Below are 14,969 nucleotides of genomic sequence, written 5' to 3'. Positions count from 1 at the left end.
ATTTCCTCTCTGTAGGTTGAGTGAGGGCATCCCTTTAATAGGCTCTAAGAGACTAAGCGGCTGGCAGTTGAAATACAAAAAAGGTATGCGAGGAAGGAAGTAGTCTGGAGGTCATTATCAGCCTGGTTTTAAGAGAGACTTCACAATGAGTTGAAAAAGAAAGTTTAAGGACTTCCCTGGTGGCGCAGTAGTTAAGAATCCGCTTTCAAATGCAGGGGACACGGGCTCGAGTTCCTGGTCTGGGAAGATCCCACATGCCGCAGAGCAACTAATCACGTGAACCACAACTACTGAGCCTGTGCTCTAGAGTCCGTGAGCCACAACTACTGACCCTGTGTGCCACAACTACTGAAGCCCACACGCCTAGAGTTCGTGCTCCGCAACAAGAGAGAAGCCACGGCGCGCACCACAATGAAGAGTAGCCCCCCGCTCGCCACAACTAGAGAAAGGCTGCGTGCAGCAACGCAGCCAAAAATAAATAAATAAATTAATTAATTAATTTAAAAAAGTCACCCAACCGTACGTTCTTGAAAAAAAAAAAAAATGTAAAACTGGAATTGGGGGATGGAGTGGGTGGTGGGACTCTGCCTGATCAAACTAAAGCATTAGTGAAAAAAATAACAAATTCTACCTGTATGAATGAATAGGTCTCCAAAAACTTACCTGGTGAGATTATTTAATGTTTTGCTTTGTTAAAACTTCTTTTCATAGTCTCTTTCAAAGTAGTGAAATATGGCTAGAAGCTGCATCTCAAGGAAATCATAATTTGGGTCTTTAGTTAGACTAGAAAAAAACGAAATGTTCCTTTCCTCCTGGAAGCGGGAGACCCTACTTTCAGGAAGAATATCTGTGAAGAAAAAACAGACTCAGAGTAGTATACTTTGAAATCTGACTTCTACAAAGTGATAACATTGTTGTAATAGTGTTATAAAGTGTTTAACTGTATGGTTTAATGGGGGGGACGTGGACGAGACGATATATGATAAATGTCTAGGTTTTTAGCAAAGAACTCATACTTTAAATCTTCTTATACTTAAGAGTTAATCTCTGAATATGAGAAGATTTCTTAGTTAAAAGTGACAGAGAAAAAATATTTATGGAAAAGGAAACTGGTTAAATAACGTTTTCCTTTAAATAGCATTTTGAAGAAAAACTTCATGATAACAGTCCAGAGCTACAGGCACAAATATTAAACATTCAATAGGATTTAATGTGGTGCTTTCAAAGTTTTATCAAGAGACTACCTGCAACAGACTCACTGGGAGGGTTTACTAAAACGCAGATTCCTGGGCCCCACCCCATACTTTTAAAATTGGGGGAGATGAGAACTCCAGAATCCGAATTTCAACTAATACCCTCACATGACTCCTAAGAGCACTAAGCTATGAGAACCACAGCACCCAGGTTTCTTGTGGGTAGAATACATACAATGTACCCATTTTTGTACCCTCAGTACCTAGCATCCTTCCTGGCCCAGAGCAGATGTTCAGTAAATGTTTACTTAAGCAACTTGTGTAGGGGAGATGGTCTTTCTCCTCTAATCATAGCGTTATAAGTCCGGGTGTTTACTTAAGGAAAGTATTCGTCTATGTCCTATAATTACCAGGAGAAAACAAGTACAAAAGAAAAAAGTGAAACCCAAAGGACATGGGCTGGAGAACTGGAAATACATTATAAATGTATTTGACATACATATTTAATGTGTGATATAAATGCATAAGCTCAATTAATGTGCTATAAAGGTGTCAGCTCAATTAATTAAAGCATGAAACTTTTCTGCTCAGAGGCACCATTTAAGAAACAGGGCTTCCCTGGTGGCGCAATGGTTGAGAGTCCGCCTGCTGATGCAGGGGATACGGGTTCGTGTCCCGGTCCGGGAAGATCCCACATGCCGCGGAGCGGCTAGGCCCGTGAGCCATGGACGCTGAGCCTGCGCGTCCGGAGCCTGTTGCTCCGCAACGGGAGAGGCCACAACAGTGAGAGGCCCGCGTACCGAAAAAAAAAAAAGAAATAGCAATGGGGGCTTCCCTGGTGACACAGTGGTTAAGAATCCGCCTGCCAATGCAGGGGTCACAGGTTCGAACTCTGGTCCGGGAAGATCCCACGTACCGCAGAGCAACTAAGCCCATGTGCCACAACTACTGAGTCTGCGCTCTAGAGCCCGCAAGCCTAGAGCCTGTGCTCCACAACAAGAGAAGCCACTGAAATGAGAAGCCCACACGCCACAACCAAGGGTAGCCCTCACCGCAACTAGAGAAAGCCCGCACGCGGCAATGAAGACCCAACGCAGCCAAAAATAAATAAATATAAATTTATTTTTAAAAAAAACTTTATAAAAAAAAAAGAAATAGCAATGCATCAACATAGCCCAACATCTCAATTGCAAAAAATATGTAAAATATCTGCCTCTTATGATGAGTAGGATAATTTTCAATATAAAAATTAACACATTTAAAACTGCAATGGAAAGATCCTGGAATGAGTGTGCCAAAGTCGAGGATTGGAATGGCTTTGGATAGGATATATAAAAGGGCCATTAAAACTATTCAATTAGCAGGTTGTGAGACAGCTGGGCAGGATAGAGTTGGTGGTTGGGTTGGCGGTAATGAGAATGGGAAGTTAGACCAGTATCCAAACATGTACCAGAAGTAGGTCTGATTGACTGAAGGATGGAAATGAGAAATTATTGCAAATGCCCTTAAAACCCTGCATGATCAGAAAAACGTGAACCTAATATACTTATCCTCCCATCTACAAAAGAAAACATTTGCCTATTTTAGCTCTTTTCTGATTACAACTTAAAGTCTTTCCTATCTATTTACCTACTGATCAATTTTAAAATAAATTTATAGCACACTTCTGCAGTTAAGGAATTTATTTAAAAGATTAAAATGAACAAAGCATGGCTCTGATAGCGCCAGAATCAACCTTTTTTGGTAATATGTAATGTGCATTATTAAAAAATAAAAATCAAGTCCTGTCCATCCAGTAAGTTTCCAATGAAAGGGTCATGTACCCATTTTTCAAAACAATGGAAGGATTGCTTTTTTTTTAAAAGGTTATCTGTAACTAAGTTGTTTGCTACTTGGAACTATTTCTCTTAGAAGTAGTGTTATGTTAGTCACGTGCCCCTTTTAGATTAGTTTTCTACGCTAGCCCACAAAATCATGCCAGGGTCACTCTGAACTCAGAAGTCCCAGAAGTAGTGAGTCTTTCTGAGCCTTGAGATCTGAAACCCAGAGTCACTCTGAAGTTGGAAGGATCCCTTGCCAGTGGGTCTTCCGGGAGTTATGTGTTGGGGTGTGGCACAGTCAAAGCGGTAGATCCAGCGGTCCTCTTTGTTGGGGAAAAACTTCCCTGTCATGGGAAGGTTCATCTTATAAATTCAAAATTTGGAGGTTTCAGAGCCTGATCTATTGAAAAGGTTCTAAAAGGCAGAAGTCATGGAATATGAGGTTTGGTATTTTCATGTCTTCATCATACAGAATACCAGTGAACAAGTAACATGAGATTTTGTTGATATTTCAGACAGAGCAAGTCTAACGGGGGAAAAAAAAGCTATCCCACAAAGGGTAATTAGCAATCGCCAAGTAGATGGTACACCTTTGACACAGCTTACAATAATGGTTCATGAACTCCCTTTTCCTTGAAAACGTGGGAACCACTAGTATTAAAGTGGGAGACTGTAAAGAGGCCAACATGGCAAAAGATTTTTCCCTTAATTAAATCAGAACCAATACTAGTAGAAAATAAAGCCCCATTGAAATATACAAATAAGCGTATTGCTTCCTTGAAAAACATGATAGAAATAGAAATTGTGGGCTTTTCATTTTCCCCTCCCATCAAAATGCTATTTCTCAGCATTCCACAGTTATATTACATTATTTTAAGTGTGTTTCAGTGTATCCTTCAGGTGTTTCTTTTGCCATCCCATATCCTGGGCTGTTAAATTTCAGTTAAGTGATACCTTTGCACACAGGAGTTTTAAATTTTGGTCTGTGTAGCAATAATGATTTAGGTTTACCTTTATCATATGACTATCAGGAAATGGTTCTTTTCTCTGCATACCATTGGGATGACTTACATAGCCCACATTTTACAATCTTGGTGTGATGTATTGGGATCCGTAAAGGTAGGCTTGATTGCTAGTTCTAAAAATCCATGGACCTCCAGGTTAAGAACCCATTCTTAGAGGGTTTTTTTAACTCTCCATTGCAAAATTTACTAAAACAGCTATTTGATACAGTGTTAATATTGTTAATCTTCCAATTAACTTCACTAAACTTTGAGGAATAAAGCTAGGGCTTTTTCCATTGTAAAAGTAATTTTAGGAGAAATAGGTCCTCTCATACCCTACTGTTGAAAGTGTAAATTTTAAAAACATCTTAATTGTGGTAAGATACACCTAACATAAAACTTACTATCTTAACTATTTTTAAGTGTAAGTTTCAGTAGTGTTAAACACATTCACATTGTTATGTAACCAATCTCCAGAATACTTTTTATCTTGCAAAAATAAAACTCTATACCCATCAAACAACTCTTCATTCCCCCCATCCCCAACCCCTGGCAACCACCATTCTACTGTCTAGCTCTATGAATTTGACTAATTTAGGTAACTCATATAAGTGGATTCATACAATAGTTGTCTTTTTGAGGCTAGCTTATGTCACTTAGCATAATGTCCTCAAGATTCATCCATGTTGTAACATGTGTCAGAATTTCCTTCTTTTAAAGGCTGAATAATTACCATTTTTATGTATATATCACATTTTGTTTATCCATTCATCTGTCAGTGGACACTGGGGTTGCTTCCTCCTTTTGGCCATTGTGAATAATGCTGCTATGAGCATGAGTGTGGAGAGTGAAAGCTTACACAAAATTTCTTGGAGGAAATTTAGCCATGTCAATAAAGTTACTGTGGATTGGCGATTGATGACCTAAATAAGGATTATAAAAGAAAGGATGAGGGGCTTCCCTGGTGGCGCAGTGGTCGAGAGTCTGCCTGCCTATGCAGGGGACACGGGTTCGTGCCCCGGTCCGGGAAGATCCCACATGCCGTGGAGCGGCTGGGCCCGTGAGCCATGGCCGCTGAGCCTGCGCATCCAGAGCCTATGCTCCGCAACGGGAGAGGCCACAACAATGAGAGGCCCACGTACCAAAAAAAAAAAAAAGAAAAAAAAGAATAGTTAAAAGAGAGGATGATAAAATTATGGTTAAGTGAGGGGTTAAACATTTAAGTAGGTATGTTGTATAGAAAACAAATTAAAAATTTGTGTATTAGATCAGAAGTTTGAAGGATTTAGCGTTAGATTGGAATATTACTGTTAAAGTGGATAAATTAATGTAAACTCGAGATTTTCTAGAGAAATACCTTTTCCAGCTCTGCATAGGTGGCCTAGCAGTGTTATCATCCCGGCTACACCAGGACAACATGAAATCATATAATTTGTAACTTGAGCATGTACCCAGATTTTGGTCTTTAATTCTAGCAGCCATTACAAGTAGCTAATTTCACGTCCTACAACAGGGAGAAAAATCAACATAGGCTTAATATATCTTAATGTTTTCAGAAAGCAAGGATGTTGGGCTTCCCTGGTGGCGCAGTGGTTGAGAATCTGCCTGCCAATGCAGGGGACACGGGTTTGAGCCCTGGTCCGGAAAGATCCCACATGTCGCAGAGCAACTAGGCCCGTGAGCCACAACTACTGAGCCTGCGCGTCTGGAGCTTGTGCTCCACAACAAGAGAGGCCGCGACAGTGAGAGGCCCGTGCTCCGCGATGAAGAGTGGCCCCCACTCGCTGCAACCAGAGAAAGCCCCCCCACAGAAACGAAGACCCAACACCGCCAAAAATAAATAAAATTTAAAAAAAAAAAGGAAAGCAAGGATGTTTTTTAATAGTCACTGCAATGTTGAAAGGACAATGGAGCCAACTTAAAGTTAGTCCTGGTTAACTTACCTCAATTTGAAATTTCAAAAAAAAACCAAGATAATTATGGCTAATTGAAATGAGTTGCATCTGTGAAAATCCATGAGTCTGTAATGGTGCTCAAAAAAGAAAAATCTACATATATTGTATAAAAGGAAACTGTGACCTAAGTATGGCAAATAAAATAGAATATGCTTAATTTTTAAAATGTATTTAATTAATTGTATTTAAGCAAGTGTATGTAAATGTATTTTTAATAAATAGGGAAATGACATTTGTGGATGTCTTATTTTTTCTGTTAAATATATCACAATTAATAAATTATAGATACATATTTATGATTCTAAGATAGTGCTTTTTTTTTTGCATTTTAATATGTCTGAAATTGTGCTTCTACAGTGGATGGCCTTTTCAGTTGCTGTTGGTGAAGAGCTGTATGTTCATACTTGGTCAGAGTTGTTTATAATGTTTTCACTTCAGTTGAGTAATGTGCATTGTTGGTATTTTACAGGTTGAATTTAACCACCATTTGAAATGTCTTTTAAAATGTTTCTACTGTAATTTTGGCATTGAAATGAAGTATTGTGTACACAGAGAGGCAGTGAAACACAGCAATGGAATGTGCCTTTGATATTAGTGAAGGCTTCATCTTCTGAGGAATGTCAACATATTTTCCATATTTTCTTTCAATGCAACAACTATGTGCTTTATGGAAACTGAGAAAGAGAGATACCCACAAGTAGATGAAGCTATGTTATACTTTGTCATTAGGATACATACAAAAAGATTCTTATTACTCAACAAAAAATACAACTGAAGGCAGGAAAAATTGCCAAATCCCTTGTAATAATTTCAGAACAATGAGAGGCTAGTTTAACTGATTACTAAAGTCATACAAGACTATTGTTAAGGTATTGTGTCATAGTTTAATTAGTTTTTTCCTTCTTATATAAAGGAAGGTATATAAAGGTATATGAAATAATGGAGCAGCTGACAGTAGCATCTTATGCTTGATAAAGTATGGTGTGCATTTTTTTCTCTATTTGATTAAGAAGGGAAAGAAAAAGTTATGGAACTCTTAGATAGCCAAATAATAATGGAAAAAAGGAGGAACTCTACAAGGATAGGAAGAACGAGGAAAGAGAGTCCAAGAGAGGGTGGAAAGATGGTGGATTAGACACATGTTCCAAAGAGGCAGGTGGGGGCTTCCCTGGTGGCTCAGTGGTTAAGAATCCGCCTGCCAATGCAGGGGATGTGGGCTCGAGCCCTGGTCTGGGAAGATCGCACATGCCGTGGAGCAATTAACCTGTGCTCCACAACTACTGAGCCTGCGTTCTAAAGCCCGTGAGCCACAGCTACTGAGCCCCCATGCCACAACTACTGAAGCCTGTGTGCCTAGAGCCCATGCTCCACAACGAAGGGTAGCCCCTGCTCACCACAGCTAGAGAAAGCCCGCACATAGCAACGAAGATGGAACACAGTCAAAAATAAATAAGTTACATAAATAAATGTATTTTAAAAAAATAGGAGAATTGTAAAATAAATTATGATGTGTCTATGACAGAATACTATATAGTGATTAAAAATGATGTTGTAGGTATATAAATTCATGGAGAAATGTTAAAAATATATATAATGGGTAAGAAAAGCAGGTTTTGAAAAGGTAATAATGTAGGATCCTATAATTTGAAGAATTATATTCACTTCTTTTGTATAGCTTCCTAAAGGTAGAATAACTCAGTAAAGTGTCCTTTTTCAAAGTCTATTTGTTTAAGTTGTAATCTGCAGTAATCTCAGAGTATTACTATATTTGAAGGGACTTTAAAGAGGTAAAGTTAAGTTAAAATGAGGTCATTAAAGTGGGCCCTAATCCAATGTGACCTGTCCTTATAAGAAGAGGAAATTTGGACACAGATACATACAAAAGGAAGATCATGTGAAGACACAAAAAGATGGTCATCTGCAACTTAAGTCCTCTGTACTTCTAGCATGTAGCTTCCCAACTGTGATAAACATTATAAATCCATTCTGTCCTCATCATTTTTATCATCAAGGAGCGAGGCCTCAGAAGAAACCAACCCTGCCTATACCTTGATCTTGGACTTCTAGCTTCCAGAATTGTAAGAAAATAAATTTCTGTTGTTTAAGCTATCCACCCAATCTGTGGTTTGTTATGGCAGCCCTAGCAAATGAATATACTATTGATCCACCTTCTCAAATTTTTCAGGAGCTTGTACCACGAGTGATGTATGAGAATATCTGTTTCATACCTTCTACTAGTTAATTAGTCAGCCAAACTATAGTATCATATCCTAGTTTGCATTTCTTTGCATTTTCCTTATGTTAAAAAGTTGTATGACTCTTCTGAATTTGGATGTCATTATACTGCCATGATCGGTGAACCAACTGATTACTCTTAGATGAATAAAGCTGAGCCGGCGACCAAGGTGTGTATTCATTGGGCCCCTCTGAAGGGGGAATCAGTTATCATGTCACCCACACCTTCACCATCAATATCGCACCCCCTGTGTGTGTGACAGCCCTGGCTATAGGGCTGCTCCCCACCATTCCTCCTCTTACCACCCCTTCAGGCCTCACCATGACTACTGTTTTTCCAGTTTTAACACCAGTTCTCCCAGAAACCACACCCAGGCAAGTATGTGGGACAGGCAAGTATTTCAATCCCAGAAATAATCAGAAAAATCTCCATAGTGAGCACATCTAATGGGCTGAGCACCACAGTAAACAAAGACAATTTCCCTGTGCAAAACCTAAGTAAAACAAAACAAACAAAACCCCCCCAAAACCCAGTCTTAAAGCTCAGGGATACTTTGGACCCTGAAGTTATTTGCCTTGTATTGCAACATCCTTATACCTGAACCACCTAGTGATTAAACTAGGATGCTTTACAAGGGAAAACTTGCTAGCTAATTAAATTAGGGCAAGGTTAATTCATAGAGAATGCCATGAAATGTGAAGGAAATAGGCTTTTCTGACTGTTACCAGCAGGAAAATGGAAGCTGCATTTGAACCTGAATACATCCCAGAGGCTGAGAGTAACTTCACCCAGCAGGTGTGTACAGCTGGGTGGACCAGGGAGAGCAGTTATGAGCCGGCAGCCCAGAAGGTAGTTCTAAAGATACGTCTACTTATCTCATAAGATGTCTGCGGCGACCTCCTTTGGGCACATGAAAACCTTCCTTCTGGTTGATTTCTCTACTTCCTGCCCCATGTTACATTCTTAGAAACTGAAAAGTGCTCTGAAGACAGATGCTCAACAACTCAGAGAACTCGAATCTTACACGACTGTCACTGTCCATAACATGGTACATATTGCTGTAGAAACTTCATGCAATAAAATTTAAAAATATCATTTTGTTACTTACCTGGCTCACTTTCTATAACAGATTTTGGTGGTAGGAAGTCTTTTGGTTTTCACCACGAGTTATTTCAAACCGTTTGCTATGGTAAATTCACTTCCTCTTCCTTTTCTTGCATAAACTTACCTAAGGTGCCACAGTGTGGTTACCCCACATTCAAATACACCAGAAATATAACTATAATACTTCATTGATGTGCACACCAAAGCTTAATTTTTCAATGCTATTTTCTACTGACAACTCTCAGTCTAATATTCTACACCATAAATATGTTTGGTGATATCTGAGTTAAATGGACACTCCTTCTCCCTTTCCTCTCAGTTTAAAGCCTGACTAACAAGCCTTGCCAGTTTGGAACTCCAGAAATTGATTAGCATCTGCATAAGTGCAGCCTGGCCAGTCCAACAGTTGTGTTTTATCATAGAAAAACATTCCAGATTCCCTCCCCCCCATCCACTCCTCCTTAGGCTGACTTTTTGCCACTTGAACCTAACATCTCCTAATTTCCTGAGATCTCTTGGGTTGATATTATCTTTATATCTTATAATAAGTCCTGATGTTTGATTCCATCGTATCTTTCTTGCCTGGGTAAGTTAATATGGTTCCCTCAAGCATATAAGAGACATCCTATTACACTTCCTTTATCAATGTCAGTGTGGTCTAAGGGAGAAGGACTCTGAACCAGGGGACAGAAGATTTCAATTCCAGCACCAGCTCTTTTTATAACTGGTTATGTGACCTTGGAAAAGCAATTTAAGTCCTCCGTGCTTCTAGCATGTGGTTTCCCAACTGTAATAAATATTATAAATCCATTCTGTCCTCATCATTTTTATCATCAAAGAACATTTATCAAATGCCTACTTGGTGATGGCACCTTGCAGGGTGAGGCAGGCAGGCAGTCAGTGCCCCTGTTATTCAGGGGTCTAAAGCAGAGACTTTGAGCCTCATATGAGCATTTGATCACAAAATTTTACTGCTCTTTGGAGAAATAAGAGGAAAACACACAGTAGAAAAAAAATTTTTTTAAGGTAAATGTATTTAATATTTTTAAAAATCTGTCTTTTATCTAAAGATTAAATCTAACATATTTTTGGTATAAAAAGTCATCTCTTTTATGAAACACGTCATTTCTTTTATGAAATTATGGTCATGGTAAATGTTACCTTCTAAAACTGTTCTCACCAAAATAAAAAATTTTGCTTTTTAAAATATTTTATCTCCAAAAGTTTTTACTAATGGGGTAATTTCAAATCTGAGATCTGGCTGGGCCACATATCCCTTGAGAAAGGGTTTTCATCCCACCTCTAGAAGCCATCTTCCACTTGGAGACTCTGTGGTGTATAGTTCTAGAACATTCTGAGTTGGTAGTCTCTGGGCAAGCGGGGACCTAGTGCCCCTACTGCCTGTGTGGTGTGGGTAAGCCCTTTAGTCCCTCTGCACCTTAAGCTCCTCATCTGTAAAATGGGGTTGAGAGAGGTCACCTTTTATCCTAATGGGTGACAAAGACTCTCTTCTTGACCTAACTCTAGTCTGGTTCCTCTAAACTCTCAAGGCCCTGACCTCAGGCTCTGTCCTTGAGACATTAGTCCAGTTTTAGCAAGAATCCTGCTGGGTCAGTTTAGTGGAAAATCCTGCACCCTTGATATCTGATCAAATTCCTCATCCCCCACTCTTAATATCTTATCACCCTGGCTTGCCTTCAGCAAGAATCCTGTTGAGTCAGTCTAGCAACAATCCCACTGGCTTTGATATTTTATCTTAGTAATTTTCCATACACTGATCCCCATCCTGCTCTTTGGCTATAAATCTCCACTTGTCCTTGCTGTGTTAGGAGTTGAGCCAGATCTCCCCTCCAACACACCCCATTGTGGTCGTCCCCTTGAATAAAGTCTTCCTTTTAACAAGTATCACAAATAACTTTTTCTTTAACATAGGACACCTGAGAATGACATGTGTATTTGCATAGCTCTCTGGGCCCCATTCCCTGGGCACGAATTGTATACAACTTCACGCCTCTCACTCTCCCTTGATAAAGCACACCTGGATGCCAAGTGAGTTAAATTAATTCCATTTTAACCGTGGTTCTCAAACTGGAGTGTGCATCAGAATAACCTCTAGCACTGGTTTATCACAGGTTGCCCCACCCTAGAGTTGCTGATTCAGTAGGTCTGGGGTAGGACTTGAAAATTTGCATTTCTGTTGAATTCCCAAGTGATGCTGCTACTCTTGCTGGTGGTCCTGGAACCACACTCTGAAAACCATTGTAGGGTAAGAACTTTGAATCCAATAGAATTTAGTGATCAACCAATCAATCAGTCAATCATTCACGAACTGTACTCTTATTATTTGTTAATAAATTACTTTCTATACTTTGGTTTATCTGCTGAATTAGCAACCTCCAAGGACCGTCCATCTAAACAATTCTTTGCTGTTTGAGGCAAGACAATGGGTCTTGATTCAGTTGAAGCCTGACTCCCTCTGCAATCATATCCTCTTTCAACTCTTTCCAGTACCCCACCCACCCCACCTACCTAAAGACTCTAACACTCAGTGTTGTAGGGACCAAGGAGGGCACACAGTGTCTTGGTTTCCTGCATAAAAATGGAGTGCTCTTCTCCAGGTCTTGTCAGCTGTAAGGAGAATCTTCTATTTTCCTCCGGGATCTAACTAAGGGGATCAGATCTACATTCTGGCTCTCCTGAGGGTGGAGGGAGGTCATTCCAGGCCCAGTAAATGCTGCAATTTGCTTTTAAGAATGTCCAAGACAGGCACCATGGTGATATATTGCTTTTTCTCTGATATAGCCTACAGGTCATTTTAAGTTGAAATCTAAAAGGAACCAAAGAAAATACACACACACACACACACACACACGTGTGTGTGTATATATATGTATGTTTTCCTAATAGTGACATGTTGTCCATGAAATATTTTAATGAATTGTTCCTCAGAGGCTGGTGGTCTAAAAGAAAGAAGAAATATTTCTCTGGGAATTTTGGAAGTCTACTGGAAGTCTGCCAGAAGCCAGGGAAGATTCAGCTTAGCATTACAGGGAGTAAGAAGTACACTGGGCAGCTGACCCTTCACTCCAGGTCCAGGGTCTTTTAGAAGGAGGCTCTGGTAGGTGCATTCACACAATGGAACGCTTTATCCCCTCAGGCTTTTTTACAACAAACCACCACCATGCCTTTCTAATGAGAATTAATTATAAGAGTAGTCAACTCATGGTAGCTCATTTTTAATTAAAAAAGCTAACATGTATCACGGTTCTCTATGTGGCAGGCATTATTACAAGGACTTTCTTGGTATTAATTCCTTTAGTCTTTACAACAATCCCATAAGTACTATTATTATCACCATGTTATAGACAAGGAAACCGAGGCACAAAGAATTAAGTTGCCCAAGGTCACACCACTTATTAAGAGGTAAAGGTAGGATTCAAACCAACTCTGGCCCTGGAGTCGCATTTTATGCTGCTTTTTTTTTTTATTTTTTATTTTTAATAGAGGACAACAGGGCTTCCCTGGTGGTGCAGTGGTTGAGAGTCCGCCTGCCGATGCAAGGGACATGGGTTCGTGCCCCAGTCCAGGAAGATCCCACATGTTGCGGAGCGGCTAGGCCTGTGAGCCATGGCCGCTGAGCCTGCACGTCCGGAGCCTGTGCTCCACGACAGGAGAGGCCACAACAGTGAGAGGCCCGCATAATGAAAAAAAAAAAAAAAAACAATAGAGGACAACAACGTTGCAGATTAATCAAATCCATGATTCAATGTTTTATTGAACCACTCAACCATCAGAAATTGTACTGGGTTAAATCGTGTCCAACCTCCCTCCTCCCCGCTGTGAAGATCTCCAAGTCCTAACCTACCGTACTCCGGAATGTGACCTTTAGAAATAGGGTAGTTGCAGATGTAATTTGTTACAATGAGGTCACACTGCAGTAGGGTGGGCCCCTAATCCAATATGACTGGTGTGCTTATAAGAAGATGGCCATTTGTAGAAGACCTTAATAGACATCTCTCTAAAGAAAACATACAGATGTCCAGTAGGCACATGAAAAGAGGCTCAACATCACTAATTATTAGATAAATGCAAATCAAAACTACAATGAGGTATCACCTCACACCAGTTAGAATGGGCATCATCAGAAAATCTACAAACAACAAATGCTGGAGAGGGTGTGGAGAAAAGGGAACCCTCTTGCACTGTTGGTGGGAATGTAAATTGATACAGCCCCTATGGAGAACAGTATGGAGGTTCCTTAAAAAACGAAAAATAGAATGACCATATGACCCAGCCATCCCACTACTGGGCATATACCCAGACAAAACTATAATTCAAAAAGATACACACACCCCAATGGTCATAGCAGCACTGTTCACAATAGCCAGAACATGGAAACAACCTAAATGTCCATCAATGGATGAACAGATAAAGAAGATATGGTACAAATATACAATGGACTACTACTCAGCCATAAAAAAGAATAAAATAATGTCATTTGCAGCAACATGGATGCAACTAGAGATTATCATACTAAGTGAAATGAGTCAGAAAGAGAAAGACAAATAACATATAATATCACTTATATGTGGAGTCTAAAATATGGTACAAATGAACCTATCTACAAAACAGAAACAGACTCATAGACAAAGAACAGACTTGTGGTTGCCAAGGGGGAGGAGGAATGGGGGAGGGATGGAGTGGGAGTTTAGGGTTAGCAGATGCAAAGTATTACATATAGAATGGATAAACAACAAGGTCCTACTGTATAGCACAGGGAACTATATTCAATATCCTGTGATAAACCATAATGGAAAAGAATATTAAAAAAGAATGTCTATGTTTGTATAACGGAGTCACTTTGCTGTACAGCAGAGAGTGCCACAACATTGTAAATCAACTCTACTTCAATTAAAAACAAGAAAAATAAAAAAAAAAGAAGATGGCCATTTGAAGACAGAGGCCCACAGAGCTAACACCACGTGGCTATAAAGGTAGGTGTCGGAGTTAGGCAGCTGCGAGCCAAGCAGCACCATAGATTGCCAGCAAACCATCAGAAGCTAGGAAGAGGCTAGGAAAGAGTGCCCCTCTAGCCCTCCAAGGAAGGTTTCAGAGAAAATGTGGCTCTGCCAACCAACACCTTGATTTCAGACATCTAAACTCCAGGACTATGGAGATGATAAACGTTTGTTATTTTAAGCTCCCACTTTGTGGCATTTTCTTATGTTAATAAATGTTGTGGACTGAATGAATTCTTCCAGCATTTACTAAGGGACTACTCTTTGCCAAGACTGTCTAAAAATGGGGCAACAAGTCTTAAAAATCAAGAGTAGACAGTGAATAACATTCCCCCCCTCAAATTTACAGATGACTTGATAAATATTAGCCACCAAGGTGTTTTCCAGAATCCCTAACACAAACATGACTGTGTTAAGAGTTACTTTCTGGGCCCTCCTGTTCCATTAATCTATTTGCCAGTAATGCTTCACCTCTTTTCCAGTTCCTTGCCCCCCTCTGGTGGAGGTGCTAAAGAATGTAGAAAGGTATGAAAAGCAGACGGCAGGAGGGAGAAGCACAACTCCCAAAGCTGATCATGAGAGCCTACACACCACTATCAAACTGTAGAAAAAGCACTCTGAACACGTTTCAGACATTAG

General features: G+C 39.9%; 1 protein-coding gene across 1 annotated transcript in view; it reads right to left on the bottom strand.

The window, feature by feature from the left end:
* Positions 1 to 9,335, bottom strand: part of TLK1 (tousled like kinase 1) — a 193,640-nt gene extending 184,305 nt beyond the window's left edge. The window contains exon 1 of the mRNA XM_029226101.1: positions 9,317 to 9,335. The gene's annotated coding sequence lies outside the window, so the exon portion shown is untranslated. The remainder of the gene's footprint in view (positions 1 to 9,316) is intronic.
* Positions 9,336 to 14,969: the final 5,634 nt, after the last annotated feature.

This window comes from Monodon monoceros, unplaced genomic scaffold (assembly GCF_005190385.1).
Source record: "Monodon monoceros isolate NGI ecotype Baffin Bay Population unplaced genomic scaffold, NGI_Narwhal_1 Super_Scaffold_16, whole genome shotgun sequence".
Classification (NCBI taxonomy): Eukaryota; Metazoa; Chordata; class Mammalia; order Artiodactyla; family Monodontidae; genus Monodon; species Monodon monoceros.
Note: the sequence above shows the minus strand (reverse complement) of the source record. Positions and strands in the feature narration are given on the sequence as shown.